Source organism: Brassica napus, chromosome A3 (assembly GCF_020379485.1).
Source record: "Brassica napus cultivar Da-Ae chromosome A3, Da-Ae, whole genome shotgun sequence".
Classification (NCBI taxonomy): Eukaryota; Viridiplantae; Streptophyta; class Magnoliopsida; order Brassicales; family Brassicaceae; genus Brassica; species Brassica napus.
Genome location: NC_063436.1, coordinates 35,230,779 through 35,241,533, shown reverse-complemented (window position 1 = coordinate 35,241,533; position 10,755 = coordinate 35,230,779).

Here is a 10,755-nt window from a genome sequence, read left to right as displayed (position 1 = left end):
AGAGAGATGGCATATCCGTCGATCTATGTAGTGATACATCGATCGATGATAAAAATGATGTAACTTCTCAACTCTCCAATAACCAAGATCACGAACCCCCGTTTATTAAAATCAACTTCAATTTACAAGTTAATTTTTCCGGTGATGAGATTAATCTTACACCTGAAGAATTATCACAACGGGAGGTAGACGCGATTGGTAGAAACTCGAATAACCGACCCTGGTATGCCGACATAGTTAACTATTTGGCAGCTGAGGTTGAGCCAGACGAACTCAAGGGATATATGAGGAAGAAATTTTTCAGAGAAGTAAGACGCTATCATTGGGATGAACCTTACCTCTATAAGCATTGTTCTGATGGCATATACAGACGATGCGTATCCGAAGCTGAAATTCCGGACATTATTTACCAATGTCACGGAGCTGATTATGCAAGACATTTCTCTACCTTTAAAACGGTTTCGAAAATCCTCCAAGCAGGATTTTTGTGGCCGACCACTTTTCGCGATGTCCACGCATTTATAACCCAATGTGACAGATCCCAAAGACGTGGAAAAATCAGCAAAAGACACGAAATGGAACAGAAGTTCATTCTTGAAGTAGAAGTCTTTGATTGCTGGGGTATCGATTTTATGGGACCCTTCCCGTCTTCATATGGAAACAAATATATACTAGTCGCAGTAGACTACGTATCCAAATGGGTCGAAGCAGAAGCTTCTCCTACCAATGACGCATCTGTGGTTATTAAACTCTTCAAGAGTACAATCTTTCCAAGATTCGGAGTCCCAAGAGTAGTCATTAGTGACGATGGAACTCATTTCATTAACAAAATATTTGATAGATATCTTAAAAAAGAATGGTGTTCACCATAGAGTAGCCACACCTTACCACCCACAAACAAGTGGACAAGTAGAAGTCTCTAACCGGCAAATTAAGGAAATCTTAGAGAAAACCGTAGGAACCTCCAGAAAAGATTGGTCTAGGAAACTAGATAATGCATTTTGGGCCTACAGGACCGCCTACAAAACACCGTTAGGAACAACACCATTCCACCTCCTTTATGGCAAATCATGTCATTTACCAGTCGAACTGGAACACAAAGCAGCTTGGGCTACCAAACTTTTGAACTTTGATATCAAACAAGCTGCAGAAAGGAGACTCATCCAGCTTAACGAGCTTGATGAAATCAGACATTTAGCTTTCAAAAATTCGAAAATTTATAAAGAAAGGACTAAAGCTTATCACGATAAAAAGATCATATCCCGGCACTTCGAACCGGATGATCAAGTCTCCTTTATAACTTTAGATTAACTTTATTCCTGGAAAGCTAAAATCCCGTAGGTCTGCACCCTTTACCGTAACAAACGTTCAACCCTCCGGAGCTATCACCTTACAAAATGATAAAGGCCAAGAATTTACAGTGAACAGCCAACGAGTTAAGCATTATTGGGCAAAACCACCAGCAAAAGCACCCATGGTGCTGTATGAACCTGATAATTAGTTTAATCAGGAAGTCGAGCTAAAGACTTAAAAATTAAGCGCTGAATGGGAGGCAACTCATTTTATTCAAAAAAAATATATATATATATATATATATATAAAATAAAAAAAATATCTAATAGTAATTTTTATATTTAATAGTAATTTCCGTATTTCTTCTTCTTATTACCATTATTTAGGAGATTTAGAAATTAGGATTTGTCTTTGAAAAGGACATCGATCGACGAGGCATCACTGCCATCGATCGATGCGGGCATATCGACGGTTAAAACACTTATTTCACTCGATATTAGTCTATTCCTCTTCCTCATTCGCAACCGAAACCGAAAACAAAAACACCCCGTTTCTCTCTTGTTTCTTGACGGATTTCGTCCGTTCTTCGCCTTAATCTACTCGATTTTTCACTCTGAAACTGTTAAATCCACTCTCGAAACCAACATTCAAGGTATGCACTCGAAATTTTCAATTTTTCAAAAAATTAGGGTTTTCGTTTTGAGTTGGACTAGAACGCTTGATTTGGTGTGATTGAGAGATGTTTTTGTAGTTCATATTGCTTATCTAGAGTTCGGTTTGTGATTTCTTTGCCTTTTAACTCCTATAAACGCGATTTGGAGTTGAGTGATGTTGCAGGTTTCGCGATTCGACATCGGTCGATATGAACTCGTTCGCATCGACCGATGCTCTCTCTTGTTCGATTGTTCCGACTCGACAATATCGATCGATATGCAGTATAACACATCGATCGATATTACCTTTTATCGACAATACTAACTTTCTTTTCTTCTTGGTTTCAGATGAGCAGTTCAGAGTCATATGCACAAAACAGAGAAATCAGGTCGAAAAGGAGATTCGACGAAACCAGCAGCTCCAACAACCCACAGCGCCCTCCATGGCCTCACACCGAAAATACACCCTTCGACGTCCCGGGCTATGATGATCCTAGAGCAGCGATCAACAGCAACGAATGTCACCACTGTCCCCTGTCCGACAACTGGGACGACTTTGACAACCTCTTCTACAATGCTTGGCTGGGAGTCTCTATCGAGCCCACCAAATTCCTCGACCGACGCATCCTAAAGAAGCTCGAGATCGAGAGAGATGTTCAGGACATGATCACACAGCTCGGACTCGGCACCATGCCCTCTGGCGCTTACGACCTCTACCCCGATCTCGTCCGCCAGTTCATGGCCACTGTCGAGGTCACCTTCAGGACTTCATCAGCGAGGGTAGCGGGAGATGGTACTTTGACCTTCTTCGCCAGAGGGACACGCTACAGGATCAGTATCACCGAGCTCTGCCGCATCTACAGTTGCTCGGAGAGCGTTGCCTCCTACACGATCCCACCATTTCGACACCTTGAGAGATTCTAGGACATCGTCAGCACATGAGTTTGGGACACGAACAGGGCCGTGCTATCAGACATCCGCCATCCTAAACTTCGCTACTTCCTACGGCTCCTTGCAAACACACTGGTTTGCAAGATGGAGCCCAACAAGGTCAGGATAAAGGAGCTCACATTACTTTTCTGTGCAGTGAAGGGCGTGGTGGATTTGGTTGAGTTGGACGAGGACGGCGAAGTAAGCCCGCCAAACCTCGGAGCTGTCTTTGCCGCGCACTTGGTGGAGTTGAAGAAGAAGCCTTTCAACAGCAAGGGTAAGAAGAAGGAGACAGTTGGGAGACTTCTGACCCCGATTTTCCAGTACCTCGGCATCCGCCTCGACCCTCGCACCGCCGACCGCGATCACGCCTTTCTTGAAGAGCAGCACTTGGTGCACTCGCTATGGCTCGAGGAAGGGACACTTTGGCGTTTCAGGATCCGCAGTGAGCATCGCCTTCTACCCTTACCGGACAGGAGGGTCACTGATTTCGGGAACAGCGTGGAGCAGCTTCGATGCATGCCAGACGAGGCATTTCTCCGCAACCCCCGGAACATGTCACACCGACCTCCCAGCATTCGCCGTACCAGAGCTCAGGACGCACAAGAACCGCCTCTCCCCGACTTCCCGAACATACCGAACATCCCCATGCACGACCAGGGAGACTTTCAGATGTTCGCGGTGGACGCTCTTCAGGCCATCTGGGCTAGAGTGTCTTGTCGGAGCAGGAGAGCTATAGGAGCGCAGGCACCAGCACCAGCCGCAGCACGCAGGGACCCTTCCCTGGAGGACAATGAGGCGACTGACGAGGACACCGACTAGTCCTCATATCTCTATCTCTTATCCGCTTATTATGAACTTGTCTCTTTATTTTCTGAACTTGTAGGATTTATGTTTTTATAATTATATCTTATGTTTGGGAATGCTTATTATTTCTTATGCTTGGTTGTCTAACAGAGCTAACACTAGGCAGGAACTTCAAGTTCAACTCCAAGCACATGCAAAATTTATGTGCTTCGCCATCGATCGATATGGAGAGGATTACATCGATCGATTCTCGGCAAGTAACATCGATCGATATGGAGAGGATTACATCGATCGATTTGTAGTACGGATAGGTATTCCATTTTACTCTAACATTCTCAAACATCTAACTTGCTTTTAACCTATCTTTGGGCACTTTGCACCGAGACGGTGCAATTTAAGTCTGGGGGAGGTAGTTACTAACACCACTTTCTTGAGTTTTTTTGTCAAAAATCTTTTCAAAAATAATTTTATTGAGTCAAGAAGGGGATTATGAACTAATGATTTCTATTTGAATGTCTAACCACTTTCTAGCACCACTCTAGATTTACTGATTGCAGATAGTACTATAGATGCTAAAGTGGATCAACCAGGCAACTATACACACTTGCTAGCTTGTTAGAAAGAACCAAAGCTAACCTCCAACACTAACCTGACTTCACTGCTTGTCTTGGGGTTTAGTATACATAGGATCGGATTCTTCAGACAAGTCTGGAAGGTAAAGCCTTGTGTAGAATTATATATCACATTCCTCTCTCTAATTTCGACCCTAGATTAGTTACTAATTAATATTTCTATTCTAGATATGTTTCAAAAAAAAAAATATTTATTGTTTACTTAGGATGAGTCTAAACAGGACTTGGTGGCTAAAACCATTAAGGCTTGATTCATAAAGACTCCAATAAAAGAGTTCGAAACGGGACTTGGAGGCGGCAATCTTCAAGGCTCGCTTTCACAAAGAATTCTTGGATATAGGTCAAAAAGAAGTGAATAGAGCTTGGTGGCAACCACCATTAAGTTTTGATTCATGGAAGCCTGTCCAATCTTGGTCATTGATCCTGCAATGGAAGCAGACTTTGACTCAAGAGAGAAATTAGGAACTAACTTTTACCTGCAGTTCCAGATACTTGTCTGTAATCCTTGCATCCTATGATCGATACTCCCAAAGTAAAGCTTACACTTTTTACATTGAGAAATGAGGTTGGTTGAGGAGATTGATGATAAGACTAGTTAAGATTGTTGGCTAGATGACTTTGGTTGCTAAGCTAGGATATTGCATAATGTATTTCTGTAAGAAGGAACTTTTAGATGTGGAATGCAATATTATAGAGGTGATAATTTCAATGTTTCAAATCTGTGAGTCCCTGATGTTTTCAACCCTCTTCCAGAGAGACTGTCCGTTGATTTGACTTGAGGACAAGTCAAAGGATAAGTCTGGGGGAGTTGATATACCATGATTTTTACCTGTTTTTATACATGGTATATAAAAGTTTTAAGATGTTTTAATCATGTTTTAGAGTCTTTTCAAAGCAATTACAGGTTTATTCACCTGATGGAAGGAAATGATACTTTTGGGACATTTTGGAATGCTTTTACGCAAGGAAAATCGATCGACGCTTGAAGAGCAACATCGGTCGATCATAATCACTTACCGGCAAACATACATGTGCGTCGATCGATGCCTAGTCACACGAGTGTGATCGCGAATTAAAAGATTTCATTTCCTAGAAGATCTATTATTTGTAACTTAAGTCCCTAGCCGCCTATTAGTCTATATGTACTAGGGTTTTGTATCATTTTAGCCAGACACTTGCAAAAAAGACCTAGTTTGGATAAGGAGCATTTTGGCTACCATTAGAAGAGCTTAGGATTGGAGAGATAGATCTAAGACTGCAAAACAGAGAAGATCATGAACTCCTTTATTTTTATTACTCTATCTATTAGTGTTCTATGTTTCATTTGAGTTTATTTCATGCCATCATGACTTTGTCTCTCATGAATATGTTTGAGTAAACCAATTGTTAGATTTAGGTTTCTCACCATGGTTGAAATTATGTACTGCTAATATGACTATTAAAAAGGTGTTTTGATTGTTCTTTCATTGCTTGTGAACTTAATGCTAAAATTGAGATTGATCACCTTCATTTTAGATCTTAGGATTAATTGAGTCCAACTAACCGTTTCTCCTCAATACCTGAACCCACTTGCGTGATCTAATTAACTCGGGCGCAATGACAGTTGGTCTGAGAAGGTTAGAGAACAAGTTAAACCCGTTCGCAATACTCGCTAGAATAACCATCGATCGACGCAACTATCGTTCTGTCGGTCGATCGTTACAAAGGTGTATCGGTCGATGAACATCAAGTCACATCAATCGACACTCTCTCGAGATTAAAATACGACAGTTGAGATCTGAGATCTAGTTGAAATAACCTATCCGGTTAACCCATTGTATAGTTCAAAAACCATCAAACCCTTTAGTCCAAACTAAGTGCATACATTTCATACCTGAGATTTACCTGAATCTAGCTGCCTTTCCCATTCTTAAAACCACTTCAATTCAATCTATCGTTTCACTATTGTTTTCGATTTATCATTTACTGCTTCTAAAACTATTAAAACCTTTTAGTCTATCTTCATTTCTAATTATTTAAGTCTGTTGAGTAATCCTAGAGTCTTTGTGGATTCGAACCCTAAGAACTACATCTAAACCTCTTTTGATGAGAATAACACTCGTTAGGGTAATTTGAGTGATATCATGTTCGGTTCATCATCAAGCTTCTGGTCCGAGTCAAGCCATTCCTCCAGCTCCAAGAAGTTTTCCATAGTGACTTACCTACTCGAATCCAAATCTCCAAGATTTTCTCCATCCTCCAACTCCAAGAATTCTTCTAACTCCAAGAAATCTTCCATGGTGATTTATCTGTCTCCGTCTGAGGCAGGATCACAGCTTGATATATCAATGCTCTTCATTGTCTAGTCTGCAATGTCTTGAGGACAACTCGATCTTTCAAGGATTTCAGGTGGTGTCGATCGATGACAAAAGTCCGTGTCGATCGATTCTGAGGTGCTCGTGGCGATCGATTTTGAGGTAGTGGTGTTGATCGATGCTGACCTCGTGTCACTAATGTTGGATTCTTCTACTCTGCTCCGCTCTCTAGATCCATGTTGTTCATCATCCTCTGCCATAATGTAGTCGAGAAGTTGTCTTGGAATCAGATCTTCCCTCTTTATGTGCCAACTTTCAATGAGCATGTCGCACTTATCATTCTTCTTCTTTTCTCGAGTTGCTTTTGAACCATCAAGAAGTTTGTAAAGGAAGACTCTTTCAATGTCCTGCCAGCTGGTTAGTGATCCTGACTGTAGTTGACTGAACCATCTAAATGCATCCCCTGAGATGGAATTGGGAAAGATCTTGCAGAGCATATGGTATTCAGACACTTCATTCTGCTCACTCCTTGACACTAGATCCTCAAGCTCTTCTATGTGGTTTCTTGGATCTTGGTGAGGAAGACCTTGGAAGGGGTACTGACCTACTCCATCATACCATTCGCAGCTCATCTCAAATTCAATCATCTCAACAACAACAATCACATCAGGGATCACAACAACCTGAGCATTAATCAATTTTCCTACGCTGTTGCGAGGTCGGCCTTTTTCGCCTCTTAACATTGCATTCTCATCGACCTTAAGTATAAGCACTTCGACCTGCTCTGTCTCCACACAAGTGGTGTCGGTCATCATATGAACAATACCATGATGAACAGAGTCGCGATGAACAGTTTTTCGATGAACAATGTTATTTAATTATAATTGGAAATAGTTATTGATAGTATTTTTCCTTTTCTAAATTTTTGAATAGAAGATAATTCTAAAAGTTTATTGATGAAATTATTTGATAGGAGCCTTTCTTTTCAGAAAGTCCTAAATAAAAGAAAATTTTATTTTTCAAGAGTATTTGATAGAATTTGTTTTTCAAATCGTAAACAAAATTTATTTGTAAAACAAGGGTTTCAAATATTTTCTTATAAATAACAAAATTTCATGTTTAATAATAAATATGTGTGGTTAAAAGATCACAATAATCATATTTGTATAGTGATAAAAAAATCATATTTGCATATATGATTAAGCTCTCTCTTATTTTTCACTGTACATAATAGGAGATACAAGAAAACTATTATAATTTTTTTTTCATACAGCTCTAAATTTCTTTACTATTATATTTTCTACATCTTATGATGATGTTACAACTGCCATAGATTATTATGATGCTGTTGTGAATGAGCTCATGTCACCATTATGTTTATGTGTTTATATGCATAGACAACATATAATTAGCTACAATGTCATTTTTGAAAGAATTGAAAAATATTGTCAAACTTGTGCATTCAAGTGTTGGTGAAAATTAGTTATTTCAAATAAAAATTAAAGAATTAGATTTTTAATTTTAAAATTTGCAGTTTCAAAGATTCATAAACACATAAAGCTAAATACACTACATATTATAGATTTTTTATTTTAATAAACTTAATATTTCAATTTAAATTTATTTGTATTTAATCAATTTTGTGGATAAGAATTGTAAAAACAAACGCAAAGAATGATGATAACAAATTTAAAGTAAAACATGTGAGAATCTTCAGAAAATCACATTCTTATGCTCAATTTATATTTTAATTCCGTTGTTGTGTAACATTACCTATTGTGAATTGTGTTTCTTTTAATTTGTTTTTTTTTGTCGACAACATTACAGACTCATATAGACTCTGTAAACCACCCCGGGAGATATTGATCCATGTGGACGACGAAAGACAGTTGTTTTCTGACACTGCGTGCTAGACTATCCGCCTTTGTATTTTGCATCCTTGGTACATGTACAATCTCTGATCGTGTAAAACTCTCTTTCAGGTTCCTAATATCTTTCAAATAACTTGCAAAAGCTGGCCATTCTTCTCGTTCCGAAACCATCTTCACCAATTGAGAACAATCCGTTGCAAACGTAACCTGAAATTGTCTTAAATTCCTCATACATTCCATTGCCCATAGTAAGGCTTTGACCTCTGCATGTAGAGGCGAGAGAGAAGCTCTTACATTCCTTGCTCCCATCAGACCTTCAAAACCAGCTAGAGTACTAAACCAGCCCTGGCCAGAGTACATATCTCCCTCTTTCCACGATCCATCTGTAAAGCACCACCTACCGGGAATTGACGGGAGAGTCATAACCTGAGTCTCTGCCCTCCTCTTTTGATCTTTTAGCAACTGTGCATCAGCCCAGAGTGTGGATTCCGTCTCAGCCAATTTAAGAGTTTCCCTAGGATCCATATCCAGATTACTAAAAACCTTATTATTTCTTCCTTTCCAAATGTACCAAAGTATCCAAGCAAATTGATGATCCTCCATCGGTGGAACGACTCTCCAGAATAGGTGATCCATATTTGTAAATATAGAGCCTGTCGGGAAAGTAGCTTGATTTGTTGGAATCTTTTACAGGGCCCACACTTGAATAGCCGGAGGACACTCAAAGAAAACATGATTAATTGATTCCTCGTCCACTCCACATCTTGCACAGCATATATCCCCATGCATCCCTCGTGCCTGCAAATTCTTCTTGACTGCTACACATCCTGAGATCAATTGCCACATAAAATGTTTGATCTTTGGTGAACACCGTATTTTCCAACAAAAAGCCTTTAGAACATCAACGGAAGGACCAATTAATAGCGGTAATCTATCCCTATCCGGATAGATCCTCTCCACTTGATATCCTGATTTAACCGTGAATTTGCCATTATTCGTGAAATGCCATCCATTCCTATCCACCATCTGGTTTCTATTCAAGGGTATACTTTCTATGATTTTCACATCCTGTGGATCTACCAAAGTCCGAAGAACCTGTGAATTCCATCTTCGCGGTGTGGAGTCAATAAGGGCGTCCACAGAGATCTAGTAGAGACAATACTCCTCCAGCCGTATGATGGAGAGTATGATCGAATCGGTTCAAGGGGTGAGGCATTCCTAAAATACCTACCCTTAAAAACCCGTGAAAATAACGTATTTGGCTTTTCTATTAGCCTCCATAACTGCTTTCCAAGCATTGCTATATTGAAATCAGTTATATCCTTAAAACCTAAGCCCCCTTCTTCCTTGCTGACACATACCTTATCCCAGGATTTCCAATGTAATCCTCTTGTACTACCTCCAGGACTCCACCAAAATTGAGCTACTGCACTCGTTAGTTTTTTTGCAGTGGCCTTAGGTAACCGGTAGCAAGACATCGTGTGATTCGGCAAAGCTGTAATCACAGATTTAATGATCACCTCATTTCCTCCTTTTGTGAAAAATTTAAAAGTCCATCCATTTACCCTATTATTTAAGTGATCCTGAACAAAACCAAAAACTTGAATCTTAGAACCTCCAAGATTTTCCGGTAATCCTAAGTAGGATTCCATGCCTCCCAAATTTTGTATACCCAAAATATCTCTTAACTCCTATCTCATTGGCTCTTCAATCTTGTGTCCAAATTGAATTGAAGACTTTTCAAAATTGATCAACTGACCAGAAGCCACTTCATATTTCTTTAAAATCCGGAGAATAGTAAGACATTCTTCTCTTTGAGCTTTACAGAAAAACAAACTATCATCCACAAAAAGTAGATGGGAAATCGATGGACATACCCTGGCAACCTTTATTCCTGTTAACTTCTTTTCTCTCTCCGCCTTCCGAATATTTGCAATCAGTGCCTCAGTACATAAAATAAATAGATAAGGAGATAACGGATCTCCCTGCCGTAACCCTCTGTGTAGCACAGTGAGCCCTTTGGGATGACCATTAAGAAGAACTCTATATTGCACCGACGAAATACACTCCATCATTAATTTGATCCAATGTTGGTGAAAGCCCATCTTCTGCAATAATGCCCTAATGAACTCCCATTCAATCCTATCATAAGCTTTACTCATATCCGTTTTAACCGCCATCTACTTTCCTTGACATGCCTTATTAATCTGTAATCCATGAAACATTTCCTGAGCAATAAGAATATTGTCAGAGATCAAGCGTCCGGCCACAAATG